The sequence below is a fragment of the Coregonus clupeaformis genome, chromosome 6, assembly GCF_020615455.1.
Source record: "Coregonus clupeaformis isolate EN_2021a chromosome 6, ASM2061545v1, whole genome shotgun sequence".
NCBI classification, from domain to species: domain Eukaryota; kingdom Metazoa; phylum Chordata; class Actinopteri; order Salmoniformes; family Salmonidae; genus Coregonus; species Coregonus clupeaformis.
This window is the reverse complement of record NC_059197.1, coordinates 772923-792133: the sequence shown is the minus strand read 5'-3', so window position 1 is coordinate 792133 and position 19211 is coordinate 772923. Positions and strand designations below refer to the sequence as shown.

At 43.0% G+C, this 19211-nt stretch overlaps 1 long non-coding RNA gene across 1 annotated transcript; it reads left to right on the top strand.

Moving 5' to 3' along the window:
- Window positions 1–7761: 7761 nt before the first annotated feature.
- LOC121568234 lies at window positions 7762–14265 on the top strand. The gene is made up of 3 exons (XR_006001217.1): window positions 7762–7864; window positions 13931–14090; window positions 14185–14265. It is a non-coding gene; the product is annotated as an uncharacterized LOC121568234 (long non-coding RNA).
- Window positions 14266–19211: the final 4946 nt, after the last annotated feature.

Below are 19211 nucleotides of genomic sequence, written 5' to 3'. Positions count from 1 at the left end.
CCCCCACCACCAGTTTCTATTGTGCAGTGGAGAATAAGGAACCAAAGCCATTCACTGGACCAGACCCAGAGGAGTTGGTCCGCTCTTCTCCCCAAAGAGGGAGAGAGGGCAGGTACCGCACAGGTGTACCCCTTGGAACCAGGGCAGGTACGCTACGTGGGCACTCCTGCACCATTTGGTGTCCGTATGGACCCAATTACGTAAGGTAAGGGGATACACAGCAGTGTATTCCTGCCAGCCACCTCCAGTCCACACCTCTGTACTGGAGCAACAATGACCAACCCCGACCCTGCGCCATTCACACCGGTCAGCCAATCACCTCTCTGGACTTTATCAGACACAGACCGCCAATAGAGCAGGGCAGGGTAGGGTGCGGGGGAAACCATCAGCTGACCGTGTGTGTGTCTGACCAGGGCCCAGCCCTGGGGCGGCGGTGGCATGGACTTTGAGATCTAATAGCCGTGTCTCAGCTCTACAGAGAAGGCTTTTGTTGGGCCAGGACAGGGAGAGGGGTTATAGGAGGACGGGCTCATTGTAATGGCTGGAATGGAGTTAATGGAACGGAGTCAAACACATCAAACACATGGAAACCTTGTGTTTGACTCTGTTCCATTTACTCCAGCCATTACAATGAGCATGTCCTCCTATAACTCTTCCCACCAACCTCCTCTGGTGTTTGAAACTTTTGGAACATTTCATATGTCTCTCCTGCAGTAAAATGGCCAGAAAGCCATCAGGGTTGTGCAAGAGCTTTGTGTGTGTGTGTGTGTGTGTGTGTGTGTGTGTGTACAAAATACTTCCAGCTGAACCAATTGAAGTGTTGACAGAGCTAGCAGCACAGTCATGGTTACCTCCCCTGCTGTATGGTCATGCAGTCATGGGATTCATTCATGATATTGTCTTTGACTCTTATTATTAGTATAATCTCAAGGGGTAAACAGGGACGCACTGTCGTATTGATAAGACATCCAATGATGAAAGTTACCATAAATACCCCAGACAGACATGCAGTTCTGTGATACACTATGGTATTGCTACAAACATGCCTCTACCTTATATTAGAGGTTAGGTTTTCTCATGTAAAAGCCAATTAACTTATCTTAATTACATGTCTTAACGTATGCCATCCAATCCTCCTCCCCCATGCCTCCCCCTTGACCTCCCCTGTCATCGGGGACCAGAACGGAAAAGGGGGTACAGTTTAGAAGGCAGGGCAGGGGTGAGGAGAAAGGGGAGAGAATTAATAGGCTAACCCTTCGTTCCCACAACCTTCACCTCCCTCCCCCAACAAAGACCACAACGTGAAACCTAAACCCTGGAATTACACTCCCCCACCCTCTGCCCCCCCTCCATCACCTAACTCTCACAGTGAGAGTGTCAGAGGATGAGTGAGAGGCGACGCGGTCCCAGCCGTCAATCCAGTCTGTGCCATTCAACACCTCCACATAATGAGCAGGGGGAACAATGCATTCAGATGGTGTCCATTCTTCAGGGGTTATGTAATGATATTGAATGGCTGGGGAGGACCATATGAGAGTGGCCTTGCCGGGCTTCTATGGGGAATAGTCATGACAAGGTGGGAACGTTGTGATACAAGGTTATGATAAAAACAGGGCAGGAAGTCTATTGATGTCTGCCATTTAGCTGGTGGACATTACACAAAGCAAACAGCAAACCTATGGTTTAAGATCTATAGGATTTCAATGGACACAACTGCCCGAAGTTCACCATAATGGCTAATATTACCAGCATTGAGATGTGTGTTTAGTAGTGTTTTCCTAAATATGAGTCATGTCCTCAAGAGTACAGTTTCAGTGAATAGCCTAACTGAATATCTGTATCTGCCTGATTCTCTTCAGTGAATTGTAGCCTAATACACTGATCGTATGTCATAGATGCCACTGTCTCAATCTCTCCATTCATGGTCTACGTCTCATACGCTTTGTCAGGACCCACAGTGGTCAAAACCTTGCTTACAACTTGGAGCATTTAAACGTCTTCTTTATTTTCACTCTATTCATCACGCCTGAAACGTATCATATTGTTTTGGAACTATTGACACAGTGAACATATTTGCTGAAATTGTCTTTGTCGTACTGTCATTTCTGTCACACTCTGGCTCCAGGACTTGTGTATTTGAGCCAGGGTGTATGTTGTTTTGTTGGGTTTTGGGTGATTGTTTATGTTTGCATGTCTGTCACGTTTATTTCTAGGTTGGGAGTTCTGTGTGTCTATTTCTAGGTTGTTGATTGGTGTCGTGTGACTCCCAATCGGAGGTAACGAGTGTCAGCTGTCGGCTCGTTATCTCTGATTGGGAGCCATATTTATTCTGTCTGTGTTCGCATGTGGGTTGTGGGTTTTTGTTCCTAGTTCAGTCGTTGTTCTGTTGGACTTCACTTTCGTCTTTTTGTTTTGTATTTACGTGCTTTAATCATTAAAGTCATTATGTTCACTCGCACCGCTGCGTATTGGTCCGCTTCCTCAGACGATCGTGATAATTTCAGTGTAAATTCTCGTCTCCACTGATATAATTTGGACCTCTTCCACCCACCTCAATACACCCTTATGACCAGCATAGAGAAAGATAGAATCAACGTCATATTCTAACCCACACCTTCACAGTCTCATTCCTCTACTAGCTACCTCATTAATAAAATGTCCACTGCCACCTCCACCCACTCAATAACAAGCAGTCTGTTAACACTTCCAACACATGACACACATGAACATGTTCCCTCTGCACCTGGTGACCCTGGTTATAAACCTGACTCTCTCTCTCTCTCTCTCTCTCTCTCTCTCTCTCTCTCTCTCTCTCTCTCTCTCTCTCTCTCCACATCTGAGGGCCAGTCACAGGGTCATTCTAGCCCCACAGCAACACACGAGAGAACTGGAAGAACTAGCTCCTCTGACCCCAGATCCATCCTTCCAGGGTTTTATGACACACACACACTCACAGCCTAACTGCCATGACCTGACATGACCTGGATAGCCAGCTAAGCCAGCTCTATGGAGAGTTGCCCCTGATTCGTGCCAGGAGAAGGAGGAGTTAGCAATGGTTGTGGATAACTCTGCTGTCGAACGTTCGTCTGAGCGTGTCAAAACAAATATGCTTTTTGAATTAATTTAATATGGATTTTCAGACGCAAAGATGTCGGAAGGTTCATATTCTTGATAATTTCCTAACGTCTGTACTTTGCATTTGGATAAGCGCATGAAAATGCATACAGGGCTGTCCCTCATCCTCCCTTTGGCAAATCTGACAATTACTCTATCCTCCTGATTCCTGCTTACAAGCAAAAACAGGAAGCACCAGTGAGGTGCTCAATACGGAAGTGGTCCGATGAAGCGGATGCTAAGCTACAGGACTGTGTCGCTAGCACAGACTGGAATATGTTCCAACCAGAAGCCATGGATTACAGGCTGAGCTAAGAGCTGCCGCTTTCAAGGAGCAGGACACTAATCCGGACGCTTATAAGAAATCCCACTACGACCTTCCGACGAGCCATCAAACAGGTAGAGCGTCAATACAGGACTAAGATCGAATCAAAATCCTACTAAGCCGGCCCTGACGCTCGTCGGATGTGGCAGGACTTGCAAACTATCACGGATTACAAAGGGAAACCCAATCACGAGCTTCCCAGTGACGCGAGCGTACCAGATCAGCTAAATGCCTTCTATGTGTGATCTCGCTCTCCGTAGCCGATGTGAGTAAGACCTTTAAACAGGTTAACATTCACAAGGCCACGGGTTCAGACAGATTATCAGGATGCGTACTCAGAACATGCTCTGACCAGCTGGCAAGTGTCTTCATTGACATTTTTCAACCTCTCCCTGACCCAGTCTATAATACCTACATGTTTCAAGAAGACAAGCATAGTCCCTGTGCCCAAGAACATCAAGGTAACCTGTCTAAAGGACTATCGCCCAGCAGCACTCACATCTGTAGCCATGAAATGCTTTGAAAGGCTGGTCATGGCTCACATCAACATCATCATCCCAGACACCCTGGACCCACTCCAATTTGCATACAGCTCCAAAAGATTGACAGATGATGAAACCTTTATTGCACTTCAGACTGCCCTTTCCCACCTGGACAAGAGGAACACCTATATGAGAATGCTGTTCATTGACTACAGCTCAGTGTTCAACACCATATTGCCCTCCAACCTCATAAATAAGCTCAGGACCCTGGGACTGAACACCTCCCTCTGCAAATGGATCCTGTACTTCCTGACGGGCCGCCCCCAAGTGATGAGGGTAGGCAACAACACACCCGCCACACTGACTATCAACACGAGGGCCCTTCAAGGTTGCGTACTTAGTCCCCTCCTGTACTCCCTGTTCACCCACGACTGCGTGGCCGCGCACGACTCCAACACCATCATTAAGTTTGCTGATCACCGACGACGATGAGACAGCCTATAGGGATGAGGTCAGAGACCTGTCAGTGTGGTGCCAGGACAACAACCTCTGCCTCAACGTCAGCAAGACAATGGAGCTGATCATGGACTGCAGGAAACAGAGGGCCGGGCACGCCCCCATCCACATCGACAGGTGTATAGTGCAGTGGGTCGAGAGCTTCAAATTCCTCTGTGTCTATATCACTAAAGAATTAACATGGTCCACACACACAAACACAGTTGTGAAGAAGGCATGACAATGTTTCTCCTGAGTGGCACAGTGGTCTAAGGCACTGCATCACAGTGCTAACTGTGCCACTAGAGATCCTGGTTCGAATCCAGGCTCTGTCGCAGCTGGCCGCGACCGGGAGACTCATGGGCGGCGCACAATTGGTCCAGGGTAGGGGAGGGAATGGCCAGCAGGGATGTAGCTCAGTTGATAGAGCATGGCGTTTGCAACGCCAGGGTTGTGGGTTCGATTCCCACGGGGGGCCAGTATGAAAAAATATATATATGTATTCACTAACTGTAAGTCGCTCTGGATAAGAGTGTCTGCTAAATGACTAAAATGTAAATGCCTCTTCCCCCTAAGGAGGCTGAAAAGATTTGGCATGGGCCATCAGATCCTCAAAAAGTTATACAGCTGCACCATTGAGAGCATTTTGACTGGCTGCATCACCGATTGGCAACTATGGCAACTTCTTGGCATCTTACCGCAAGGTGCTACAGAGGGTAGTGCATACGGCCCAGTACATCACCATCCAGGACATCTATACCAGGCGGTGTCAGGAAGGCCCTAAAAATTGTCAAAGACTCCAGCCACCCAAGTCATAAACTGTTCTCTCGGATACTGCACAGCAAGCGGTACCGATGCACCAAGTCTGGAATCAACAGGACCCTGAACAGCTTCTACGCTTACCCCATGGACAGTGCCTTCAAAAAGTATTCACACCCCTTGACCTTTTCCACATTTTGTTGTGTTACAGCCTGAATTTAAAATTGATAACATTTTGATTTTTTTTCACTGGCCTACACACTTTGAATAATGTCAAATTAATTATAAATGAAAAGCTGAAATGTCTTGAGTCAATAAGTATTCAACCCCTTTGTTATGGCAAGCCTAAATAAGTTCAGGAGTAAAAATGTGCTTAATAAGTCACATAATAAGTTGCATGGACTCACTCTGTGTGCAATAATAGTGTTTAACATGATTTATGAATAACTACCTCATCTCTGTACCCCACACATACAATTATCTGTAAGGTCCCTCAGTCGAGCAGTGACTTTCAAACACAGATTCAACCAAAAAGACCAGGGAGGTTTTCTAATGCCTCGCAAAGAAGGGCACCTATTGGTAGATGGGTAAAAAAACAAAAACAGAGATTGAATATCCCTTTGAGCATGGTGAAGTTATTAATTGCACTTTGGATGGTGTATCAATACACCCGGTCACTTCAAAGATACAGGCGTCCTCCTTCCTAACTCATTTGCTGGAGAGGAAGGAAACCACTCAAGGATTTCACCATGAGGTCAATGGTGAGTTTAAAACGGTTACAGAGTTTAATGGCTGTGATAGAAGAAAACTGAGGATGGATCAACAACATTGTAGTTACTCCACAATACTAACATAATTGGTAGAGTGAAAAGAAGGAAGCCTGTAAAGATTTATTTTTTTTCAAAACATGCATCCTGTTTGCAACAAGGCACTAATGTAATACTGCAAAAAATATGGCCAAGCAATTCACTTTTTGTCCTGAATACAAAATGTTATGTTTGAGGCAAATCCAATACAACACATTACTGAGTACCACTCAGTATTTTCAAGCATAGTGGTGTCTGCATCATGTTATGGGTATGCTTGTAATCGTTAAGGACTGGGGAGTTTTTCAGGATAAAAAATAAACGGAACGGAGCTAAACACAGGCAAAATAATAGAGGCAAACCTGGCTTCCCACCAGACACTGGGAGATGAATTCACCTTTCAGCAGGACAATAACCTAAAACACAAGGCCAAATCTACACTGGAGTTGCTTACCAAGAAGACAGTGAATTGTCCTGAGTGGCCGAATTACAGTTTTGACTTAAATCTACTTGAAAATATATGGCAAGACCTGAAAATGGTTGTCTAGCAATGATCAACAACCAATTTGACAGAGCTTGAATAATTCTTAAAAGAGTAATTGGCAAATGTTGCACAATCCAGGTGTTGAAAGCTCTTAGAGATGTACCCAGAAAGACTCACAGCTGTAATCGCTGCCAAAGGTGCTTCTACAAAGTATTGAGTCATGGGTGTGAATTCTTATGTAAATGAGATGTTTCTGTACTTCATTTTCAATAAATCTGCAAAAATGTCTAAAAACATGTTTTCACTTTATCATTATGGGATATTGTGTGTAGATGGGTGAAAAAAATAATATTTAATCCATTTTGAATTCAGGCTGCAACACAACAAAATGTGGAATGTGTCAAGCGGTATGAATACTTTCTGAAGGCACTGTATTACATTTACATTTTAGTCATTTAGCAGACGCTCTTATCCAGAGCGACTTACAGTTAGTGAGATTATACATTTTCATACTGGCCCCCCGTGGGAAACGAACCCACAACCCTGGTGTTGCAAGCGCCATGCTCTACCAACTGAGCTACAGGGGACTGTATATATATGTATAGATTTTTTTTCTTCTAGTTTTCTTTCTGTTGGGAAGGGCCCGTAAACATTTCACTGTTAGTCTACACCTGTTGTGTACGAAGCATGTGACAAATAAAATGTGATTTAATTTGGGTGTACTTTTCGTATTGACACCAAATAGTCTGATTGGGAGCTCCAGTCAAAGCTAACAAGCTAACTAGCTAGCTGCCTGAGAGGAGCTGGTTCTGATAGGTAAGCTTTGCATCTCTTCAACTGTTGATGACACTTGTAAATAATGGAAATGTTATCCAGCTAGCTAGTTTTTACAACACTGTTATTGTACATAATGATAGTGAACTGTACAACTACTAAAGTAGCTAAAGTAAGTGAATAGTAATCTAACTCTAGATCTTACTATCTAATTGTGTGCTGCCTTGAATTATGCAAGTATTTGCTGTGGATTGCAGTGGTTAGAAACAACCCAGGGACCATAGTCCATCTCAACTATTCCTGTGACCCATCTGTACTGCAAGGTAGCTAGTTAGTTAAGTAAAGATGACTAAAACTACCCATTTGATATACCCACTTGATCTACTGTTACCTGTGTGTTTTCTCTATTGCATCCCTCCACCTCCCCGTTCTCCTCCCCACTTCCTGTTTACTCTGCTCTATCTCTACAGAATCTACAGAGGGGTTCTGCAGCGCCAGACAGCAGATACCTCCAGGGCTCCTTTCCCAACATCCAGAGTCCTCCCCCCCCTGATCTACCCAACATCAGACAACCAACCTTCATCAAGATGCGTCATACTCCTAAATCTACCACCATAACATTCTGGTTAAGTATTTTCTCAGTAAATCTTCCCTAAACGCATTTCAGTTGTAGGTGTGTGTGTTGTGTTAACATGTGAAACAATGGTTTGAAGATATTTTTGTCTGTAACTGTTTCATTTATGAATATGAGATGTCATAGGGATTTATTTTTATTATACAATTATTTTCGAACTGCCATTTTCATGTAGTATCTATGATTTACCTTTTAGTCCCTTATGCTTGAGACTCACATTGCTTTCAGATATCAAGTAGGCTGTCCTCTGAGATACTAGAGTACTAGACAGCATACAGTATCACTACAACACACCCTTAAGGAGATCACAAATATCATGGACACATTAGAACTAGTGGATATATTGAGGCAAAACATTTTTGACCTAGTGAGATATACATGGAGGAGGCTTAATCAAGCTCGCCATCTTGAATACTTTCTTGTGTCATTTTCGCTGGCACCTAAAGTTTTAAAAAGTATTGATAGGAGACAGAATGCGATCGGACCACCATCTAATTAGCCTCCACATAACTCTTACAGAATTCCCACGTGGACGGGGGTATTGGAAATGTAATTAAGGCCTACGTTCTTAACTAAGACAAAGTAATTTATGACTGAATTTTTCGTGCACAATATACAGGTACAGCAGATCCCCTTATTGTATGGTACCCTTTCAAATGTGTCTTCAGAGGCCATGCAATTCAATACTCATCTTTAAAACAGAAGCAGTTTCGGTCAAAAGAGTTGACTGCCTCCCGAGTGTTGCAGCGGTCTAAGGCACTGCATCGCCGTGCTTGAGGTGTCACTACAGACCCGGGTTCGATCCCAGGCTGTGTCACAGCTGGCCGTGACCGGGAGACCCATGAGGCGGCGCACAATTGGCCCAGCGTCGTCCAGGTTAGGGGAGGGTTTGGCCGGCCGGGATTTCATTGTCCCATCGTGCTCTAGCGACTCCTTGTGGCGTGCCGGGTGCCTGTAAGCTGACTTCGGTCGCCAGCTGGACGGTCTTTTCCTCCGACACATTGGTGCGGCTGGCTTACGGGTTATGCGACAGTGTGTCAAGAAGCAGTGCGGCTTGGCAGGGTCATGTTTCGGAGGACGCATGGCTCTCGACCTTCGCCTCTCCCGAGTCCGTAGGGAAGTTGCAGCGATGGGACAAGACTGTAACTACCAATTGGTAAAAAAAAGAATAATAAAAACAAAACGTTTAGACTAACAAAGGAAATAGAGGAACTAACAGCACAGGTAGCAATACAAACAGTACTATAGAGGCAGAATAAGTTAGAGGAAAAACCAAAAGAACTTGAGGAACTTATTCATGAACGATCAAGTGTAATTTATTACAAAAATAAAGCGAACTGGATGGAAAATAGGGAAAAATTTGCTAGTTTTTTATTGAATCTTCAACATAGAAATGCAACCAAAAATAAGTTACAGAAACCCATTACAAATGAGTCATCCATGATTCACCAAATTATATTTTGAAAAAGGAAGCAAAATATTTAAAGCATATTTTTCTTTCCAGTCTCCTCCATCTCCACTGAATGATGTTAACTGTAAGGATTTTTTTTCCTAATAATAATAATGTTAAATTAACAAATGTACAGAAAGACCTGTGTGAAGGCCAACTTATAGAGGAACTTTGAGGCAATTAAATACTTTTAGTCTGGGAAAAAACCCAGGGCTTGATGGCATACCAGTAGAGATATATCAAACCTTTTTTGATGTACTTAAAGATACACTATTAGTATGTTCTAACTACTCTTACAAAAATAGTAGACTATCAGGTACTCAGCAAGGAGGTCTGACTTCACTATTACTGAAACAGGAGGGATAATATACAACAATTACTTGAAACTGTCACTGGTGTAGAGAGGAGTAGGCAGGAGGCAGTCGCAGGTTTAGAACAACTGAATTTATTTAAGCACCATAGATCAAAGCGGGACAAAACCCTGTTGTGCTGAAAATATATCTTCATAAACAAAAAGGCACAGGGCGAACCCAAAGTGCAAAATATAAAGTACTCAGGAAATAGTAGGAGAGATTCCTCTCAGGAAAACAATTAACATTTACAATGACCGACAATGACAGACGTCAGAAGGAGTATATATACAGTGATAGAGTGGGGATTGGAACCAGGCGTGTGTAATGATGATGAGACAAGTCCGGGGTTGATGAGTGAAGGGCATTTACCAGCAGTAGGTTCGGCAGCAGCTAGAAGGCCGGCGACGCCGAACGCCTGAGCTGGACAGGAGGGGGAGCCAAAGCGAAGGCTGGTGTGACAGAAACAATAGAACAAAATGAAACATCAAATAAACCAGGCCTGCTCTTCGTAGCAGATTTTGAAAAGGCTTTTGATCAAGTACGACTAGAATTTATATATAAACACCTGGACTATTTTAATTTAGGTGAATCTCTTATACAATGGATTAATTTTATGTATAGCAACCCCAGGTGTACAATAGTAAATAATGGTTACTTCTCAGAAAGTATTGAACTGTCAGGAGGAGTGAAACAAGGCTGTCCATTGTCTCCATATCTATTTGTTATGGCCATTGAAATGCTAGCTATTAAAATCAGATCCAACAAGAACATCTCAAGGTTTTAGGAATCCAGGGCTTCAAAATAAAAGTGTCAATGTATGCAATCTGGATCGCTGCACGGTCTCATTGAAGATCTAGGTCACTTCTGTAGCCTCTCTGGACTAAAGCCAAATTATGATAAATGCACCATATTACGTATTGGATCTTTAAAAGATACAACTTTTACATTACCATGTAGTTTAACAATAAAATGGGCTGATGGCGAAGTATACATACTTGGTATTCATATTCCTAAAGATGTAAATGAACTTACCACAACACATTTTTATAGAAAATTAGCAAAAATAAACAAGATTCTGCAACCATGGAGAGGTAAATCACACTGATCAATTCTTTAGTCGTATCACAGTTTACTTATTTACTTATGGCGCTGCCTACTCCAGACACTTCTTTTTTTAAATCATATGAACATAAAATATTTCACTTTATTTGGAACGCTAAGCCAGACAATATTAAACATGCCTATTTATATAACGAATATGAGTTTGGGGCGCTGAAATTATTAAATATTAAAGCATTAAACCTCTCACTAAAAGCTTCACTCATACATAAATTATACTTAAACCCGAACTGGTTCTCCAGTAGATTACTAAGAGAGGCTCACCCTTTGTTCAAAAATGGCCTTTTTGCCTTTATACAGATTACAACTTCTACTTTTTGGTTAATTGAAAATGAAACCTTGTTCAAAGTATCGCCCTTTCTGAAACAAGCCATACAAAGCTGGTTACAATTTCAATTTTATCCTCCAGAAAAGACAGAACAAATATTACAACAAATATCATGGTTAAACTAAAACTAAACTAAATTATGGACTTACACATTTAAAAATATATATTTATTAAGGATATTATGAATATTTATGAAAAATATATGGTAATGTTTGCTCAATCCAAACGTACAACCAACTGATTGCAGCATTACCGCAAAAATGGAGGAGGCTGGTGGAAGGGGGAGATGGTAGGGAATTTGCCATAAATTAAAGACCAAAATTGGCAGATAAAGATTAGCATAAATAGACAAATATACCAGTTTCATTTGAGGACAAAACAATTGCTTGGAAGAAATTTCAAATGTACCAATTCCGTGGCACATGGTGTATAAACGAATACACAAATCAACGCTTGATTCAACAGTTCAAGTTTTTCAGGTTAAATTATTATACAATATTCTTGCCACCAACAGAATGTTATATATATGGGACACGCACCTTCTCAGCTCTAATATTTTGCTGCGAAGAAACAGAATTATTAATTATTGTATTGTCCCAATGTAGCTTGTTTCTGGTCAATCGCTGTAAAATCACAATATTCATTTAAAATTAACCCTACAAATAGCAGTGTTGGGCGATTTGGAAAGCCATAGTCAATCAATTAACAATATCATAATACTCTTAGGAAAAATATGCATCTTTAACGTGCAAACTGTGGATACTATGCGATTAGAGAAGTTCAAAGTTCATGTGAGACATCACAGCACAGTGTAAATCAAAAGGGGTGGAGATACAGTGGGGGAAAAAAAGTATTTAGTCAGCCACCAATTGTGCAAGTTCTCCCACAAAAGATGAGAGAGGCCTGTAATTTTCATCATATGTACACGTCAACTATGACAGACAAAATGAGATTTTTTTTCTCCAGAAAATCACATTGTAGGATTTTTAATGAATTTATTTGCAAATTATGGTGGAAAATAAGTATTTGGTCAATAACAAAAGTTTCTCAATACTTTGTTATATACCCTTTGTTGGCAATGACACAGGTCAAACGTTTTCTGTAAGTCTTCACAAGGTTTTCACACACTGTTGCTGTTATTTTGGCCCATTCCTCCATGCAGATCTCCTCTAGAGCAGTGATGTTTTGGGGCTGTCGCTGGGCAACACGGACTTTCAACTCCCTCCAAAGATTTTCTATGGGGTTGAGATCTGGAGACTGGCTAGGCCACTCCAGGACCTTGGAAATGCTTCTTACGAAGCCACTCCTTCGTTGCCCGGGCGGTGTGTTTGGGATCATTGTCATGCTGAAAGACCCAGCCACGTTTCATCTTCAATGCCCTTGCTGATGGAAGGAGGTTTTCACTCAAAATCTCACGATACATGGCCCCATTCATTCTTTCCTTTACACGGATCAGTCGTCCTGGTCCCTTTGCAGAAAAACAGCCCCAAAGCATGATGTTTCCACCCCCATGCTTCACAGTAGGTATGGTGTTCTTTGGATGCAACTCAGCATTCTTTGTCCCCCAAACATGACGAGTTGAGTTTTTACCAAAAAGTTATATTTTGGTTTCATCTGACCATATGACATTCTCCCAATCCTCTTCTGGATCATCCAAATGCACTCTAGCAATCTTCAGACGGGCCTGGACATGTACTGGCTTAAGCAGGGGGACACGTCTGGCACTGCAGGATTTGAGTCCCTGGCGGCGTAGTGTGTTACTGATGGTAGGCTTTGTTACTTTGGTCCCAGCTCTCTGCAGGTCATTCACTAGGTCCCCCCGTGTGGTTCTGGGATTTTTGCTCACCGTTCTTGTGATCATTTTGACCCCACGGGGTGAGATCTTGCGTGGAGCCCCAGATCGAGGGAGATTATCAGTGGTCTTGTATGTCTTCCATTTCCTAAAAATTGCTCCCACAGTTGATTTCTTCAAACCAAGCTGCTTACCTATTGCAGATTCAGTCTTCCCAGCCTGGTGCAGGTCTACAATTTTGTTTCTGGTGTCCTTTGACAGCTCTTTGGTCTTGGCCATAGTGGAGTTTGGAGTGTGACTGTTTGAGGTTGTGGACAGGTGTCTTTTATACTGATAACAAGTTCAAACAGGTGCCATTAATACAGGTAACGAGTGGAGGACAGGGGAGCCTCTTAAAAAAGAAGTTACAGGTCTGTGAGAGCCAGAAATCTTGCTTGTTTGTAGGTGACCAAATACTTATTTTTCACCATAATTTGCAAATAAATTCATTAAAAATCCTACAATGTGATTTTCTGGAGAAAAAAAATCTCAATTTGTCTGTCATAGTTGACGTGTACCTATGATGAAAATTACAGGCCTCTCTCATCTTTTTAAGTGGGAGAACTTACACAATTGTTGGCTGACTAAATACTTTTTTTCCCCACTGTTGGTGGGATGGGCTGAGAGTAGCAGAGGGCTGGATTTAAAACGCTCATGATCGCTAATAGTTATTATCGAAAACACTAGATAGATGTCCGAGTACTAACTATCCAAAATGTTCTTTGTATATATATATTTTTTTATAATGTATCTGTTATGTTACTGTAAAAAAAGAAAAGTACCATGTATGTAAAATGTGTGTAAAATGTATATGTAACAAAAAAACGGTAAAAGCAAAAATGTAAGAGCAAAGTTCCTTTTGTCCTCTGAGGAGGGTGGTGGATGGGCTTTTTTGTATTTTTTATAATACCACAGGCTACAGCACAACTAACCTTCAGTGTCTCTCTATCTGTCTCTCCCTCTCTCCCCTCTGTAGTTAGTGAAGGACATGGACAGGGTGTTTGTTTACTATGTTGGCATGCTGCTGGATGGAACCCTGTTTCACTCTAGCCTCGAACAAGGAAAGAAGTTAGGGACCGGGACCATCACTAAGGGACCGGGATACGCCGAGCCTAATGAAGGAGCTGCCGTAGAAGGTACACACACCCAAACATATCATCATCATTAATAAAGATTTGTTTCCCGAGGTTGGGATAAAGATTCCATCAGGTGCTCTCTGTATATTCCCAGGTAAAGGACCCAAAATGGACAAGACAGTAACTGCAACTGCAGCAACCTACCACAAGATGGCAGGCTACCCCTTATGAAAAGGTACTACTGAATTATTACTCATCACTACACAAGATCTTAAAGGCCAATGCACTCACAAACGTGATGTTCCTGTGTTTTATATATATATATATATATATATATATATATATATATATATATATATATATATACAATGCAGTTGGAATAATACTCTGAAATTGTGAAAATGATGACAGACACTGGCCTTTTAGTGTAAGAGCTGTTTGAAAAGGCTGCCTGAAAATTCTGCCTGTTTTGGTGGGAGGGAGTTTTGGCCTTCCATGGTGACATCACCATGCAGTAAATTAGTTAATAGACCAATAAGAAAGAGAGTTCCAATCCTCTCTGCCAATAACACATTTTCAGTTTTCCCCTCCCCACTCAAAGCTAACATTTGGAATTGTTTAACTATTTGATTTAGAATTTTAGAACCCCTTTAGGTATCAAATAATTTTTTATTTTTTATTATTTATCAAATATTGAATTTGGCCTTTACTACTATAGCCCATAGAAACATATACATGGCAAAAAAGGAAGTCCAAAAATGTATCATAAGGAATACGGTTTTTAAGTGTCTGTTTTATATCTAGGAGATGTAAGAAAGCTCAGGAAATATATACACTACCGGTCAAAAGTTTTAGAACACCTACTCATTCAAGGGTTTTTCTTTATTTTTACTATGTTCTACATTGTAGAATAATAGTGCAATCAAAACTATGAAATAACACATATGGAATCATGTAGTAACCAAAAAAGTGTTAAACAAATCAAAATATATTTTATATTTGAGATTCTTCAAATAGCCACCCTTTGCCAAGAGTGTGCAAAGCTGTCATCAAGGCAAAGGGTGGCTATTTGAAGTGCAAGTGCTGAGGTGGGTCGGGATCGAGGTGAGGAGGAGGAAGATGGGCAGGGACTCTGCGGTCCTAGCTTCAGTTGGAAGCTGGTTCCACCATTGGGGTGCCAGGACAGAGAAGAGCTTGGACTGGGCTGAGGGGTGGGAGGGCCAAGAGTCCTGAGGTGGCTCGGGTTGGGGTGTAGGGTTTGAGCATAGCCTGAAGGTAGGGAGGGGCAGTTCCTCTTGCTGTTCCATAGGTAAGCACCATGGTCTTGTAGTGGATGTGAGCTTCGACTGGAAGCTAGTGGAGTGTGTGGAGGAGCGGGGTGACATGAGAGAACTTGGGAAGGTTGAAAATCAGGTGGGCTATAGCGTTCTGAATAAGTTGCAGGGGTTTGATGGCACAAGCGGTGAGCCCAGAAGCCAACAGCGAGTTGCAGTAGTCCAGACGGGAGAGGACAAGTGCCTGCATTAGGACCTGCGCCGCTTCCTGTGTGAGGTAGGTTCGTACTCTACGGATGTTGTAGAGCATGAACCTGCAGGAGCGGGTCACTGCTTTAATGTTTGCAGAGAACGACAGGGTATTGTCCAGGGTCACTCCAAGGTTCTTTGCACTCTGGGAGGGTGACACTGTGGAGTTGTCAACCGTGATGGAGAGGTCTTTGAGCGGGCAGGCCTTCCCCGGGAGGAAGAGCAGCTCCGTTTTGTTGAGGTTGAGCTTGAGGTGGTGGGCCGACATTCAAGTTGAGATATCTGCCAGGCACGCAGACATGCGTGTCACCACCTGGGTGTCAGAAGGGGGGAAGGCGAAAAGTAGTTGAGTGTCATCTTCATAGCAATGATAGGAGAGACCATGTGAGGATATGACAGAGCCGAGTGACTTTGTGTATAGAGAGAAGAGGAGAGGGCCTAGAACTGAGCCCTGGGGGACACCAGTAGTAAGAGTACGTGGTGCAGACACAGATCCTCTCCACGTCACCTGGTAGGAGCGGCCTGCCAGGTAGGATGTAATCCAAGAGTGTGCAGAGCCTGAGACGCCCAGCCCTGAGAGGGTGGAGAGGAGGATCTGATGGTTCACGGTGTTGAAGGCATCGGATAGATCTAGGAGGATGAGAACAGAGGAGAGTCAGCTTTGGCAGTGCGGAAAGCCTTCGTGACACAGAGAAGAACAGTCTCGATTGAGTGACCCATCTTGAAGCCTGACTGGTTAGGGTCAAGAAGATTGTTCTGAGAGAGATAACGAGAATGTTGATCAGAGACAGCACGCTCAAGTGTTTTGGAAAGAAAAGAAAGAAGGGATACAGGTCTGTCGTTTTTGACGTCAGATGTTGGTCAAGTTTCAGATGTTGGTCGAGTGTTGGTTTCTTGAGGAGGGGAGCAACTTGGGCCATTTTGAAGTCAGAGGGGACGCAGCCAGTGGTCAGGGATGAGTTGATGAGGGAAGTGAGGAGTGGGAGAAGGTCTCCAGAGATGGTCTGGAGAAGGGAGGAGGGGATGGGGTCGAGCGGGCAGGTTGTCTGGTGGCCATCTGGAGAGAGAGGGGAGAAAGAGGTCAAGGCGTAGGGTAGTTCTGTGTGAGTGAGACCAGTGGACTCAATAGGCTGAGTGAATGAGTAGCGGATGTCGTCAAGCTTTTTTTCAAAGTGGTTGACAAAGTCATCCGCAGAGAGGGAGGGAGCGAGGGGGTGGAGGATTAAGGAGGGAGGAGAAGGTGGAGAAGAGTTTCCTAGGGTTAGAGGCAGAAGCTTGAAATTCAGAGTGGTAGAAAGTGGCTTTAGAAGTGGACACAGAGGAAGAGAAGGTAGAGAGGAGGGAGTGAAAGAATGATAGGTCCTGCAGAAGTTTAGTTTTCCTCCATTTTCTGCCTGCAGCCCTGTTCTGTAAACTCGCAATGAGTCACTCAGCCACGGAGCAGGAGGGGAGGGCCGACCCGGCCGGGAGGAAAGGTGAAAGTGCGAGTCATAGGATGCGGAAAGGGAGGAGAGTAGGGTCGAAGAGGCAGAATCAGTAGACAGGACGGAGAAGGATTTAGCAGAAGGGAGAGATGATAGGATAGAAGAGGAGAGAGTAGTGAGAGAGAGAGCAAAGATTGCGACGGCACTTCACCATCTGGGTAGACGCTGAGTGGTTAGGATTGGATGAAAGGGAGACAGAAAAGGAAACAAAGTAGTGATCAGAGACCTGGAGGGGGGTTGCAGTGAGATTAGTAGGTGAGCAGCCTCTAGTAAAGATGAGGTCAAGCGTATTGCCTGCCTTGTGAGTTGGTGGGGATTGGGAAAGGGTGAGGTCAAAAGAGGCAAGTAGGGGAAAGAGAGAGTTAGAAATAAATTAATCGAATGCAGACGTCGGGAGGTTGAAGTCGCCAAGTACGAAGAGCGGTGAAAGTTGTTATAACTGTTGCTTCACAAGTTAACACACCATACCTACAACTGAAAAGTGTTTAGGGAAGATTTACTGAGAAAATACTTAACCAGAATGTTATGGTAGATGAGATTTAGGAGTAGGATGCATCTTGATGGATGTCTGATGTTGGGTAGATCCAGGGGGACAAATCTGGATGTTGGGAAAGGAGCCCTGGCGGTATCTGCGGTCTAGCGCTGCAGAACCCCTCTGTAGATTCTGTAGAGATGGAGCAGAGTAAACATGGAGAGGAGAACAGGCAGGTAACTGTACAAAAAGTGGGTATATCTGTCCATCAAGTGGGTATATACAGCACTCAGTCAGAGGGAATTAGGCAACCTCACAGAGAGATCAACACACTTCACTTTATAGCGAGACTCGCAGAGAATGATGGTGAATAGTGTAAATTGGTTTCTGTAACAGAGAGAAGGAAAGGGTTATGTGCTAGACAACAGTAATAACAAGTGAAGGACTATGCTATCACAATGTCACAATTCAAATTGTGGTAAGGACACAAATAGTACACACCAGAGCTATGGAGGACAATGGCTCTAGCCTTAAACTGCCTTGTCTTGACAGTTGTGCAGCCCCGGCATTGTGTAGGACTGGTATATATTATTCACATACTAAGTAACACAATATCACATAACAACCCTAGAAAAGGGGTATTTTAAGTTATCTTTACTTAGCTAACTAGCTACCTTTCAGTACAGATGGGTCACAGGAATAGTTGAGATAGACTATGGTCCCTGGATTGTCATATTCATGGATGGTCAGGCAAATGTTTTGTTGCTTCTAATCACTACAATCCACAGCAAATACTTTGCATTGCAATCCATAGCAAATTCATACTACTTTGCATAATTCAAGGCAGCACACAATTAGATAGCTAACTGCAAGATATAGAGTTAGCTTACTATTAACTACAGACCCTGCTGAGTATTCCCAACCCCACTTTTACCTCTATAAGCCAATATGTAATTCATACATGTATACAGTGTATTGCATTGTGGCCAAAGGAATGGGTGGCGTAGAAATAACTTCCTTCTTGCATTTGCTTATAAGCACACCAAGGAAAAATGGACATTGCTTAAAATTAAATATATTTTCAATGAGTTATTCTCATTGCAATGTTTTGAAATGTGGGTTTTTATGTTGAAGGTTTCCTCATTACCATACGAAGGTGATGTCATAATTTGTGCTGCTGACAGAATACTAGTGGTGGCGATACCAAGAAGGAAGTTTTATTCGAATTCAGTTATTGATTACATCTATTTGAAAAAAGCATGGTTAACACCTTACAGGTTTTGTATACCAAATAAGGCTTGAGAGAGAGGTCCATTTGAAGGTGCTACTGTAATGAATACTCAGGGAGAAAAAGGTGTAGATTCACGTGCAGAGCGCGGCAGGTGTTTATTTCACCTTCGCAGAAGGCAGGAATCGTGGTAACAGGCAGGCAATGGTCATACACAGGTAGGCAAACAGGCAGGAGAATCAAAAACTAGGACTGAAGGCTATAACTGGTTCTCACAAACGAGCTAGGAAAAGGCTTCATAGAGTCAAAACAAACAATACCTCACAAGGCTCAAACAGAATGAACTGAACTAAATAAGGCCAGGTGAGTAACTAACACAGGTGAAATCAATGAACAAAAATGAAAGACAGGGCTACGTTCAAGAACACAAAGAAACAGGGCTACGTTCAAGAACATAAGGTTGACTAAGAAAAT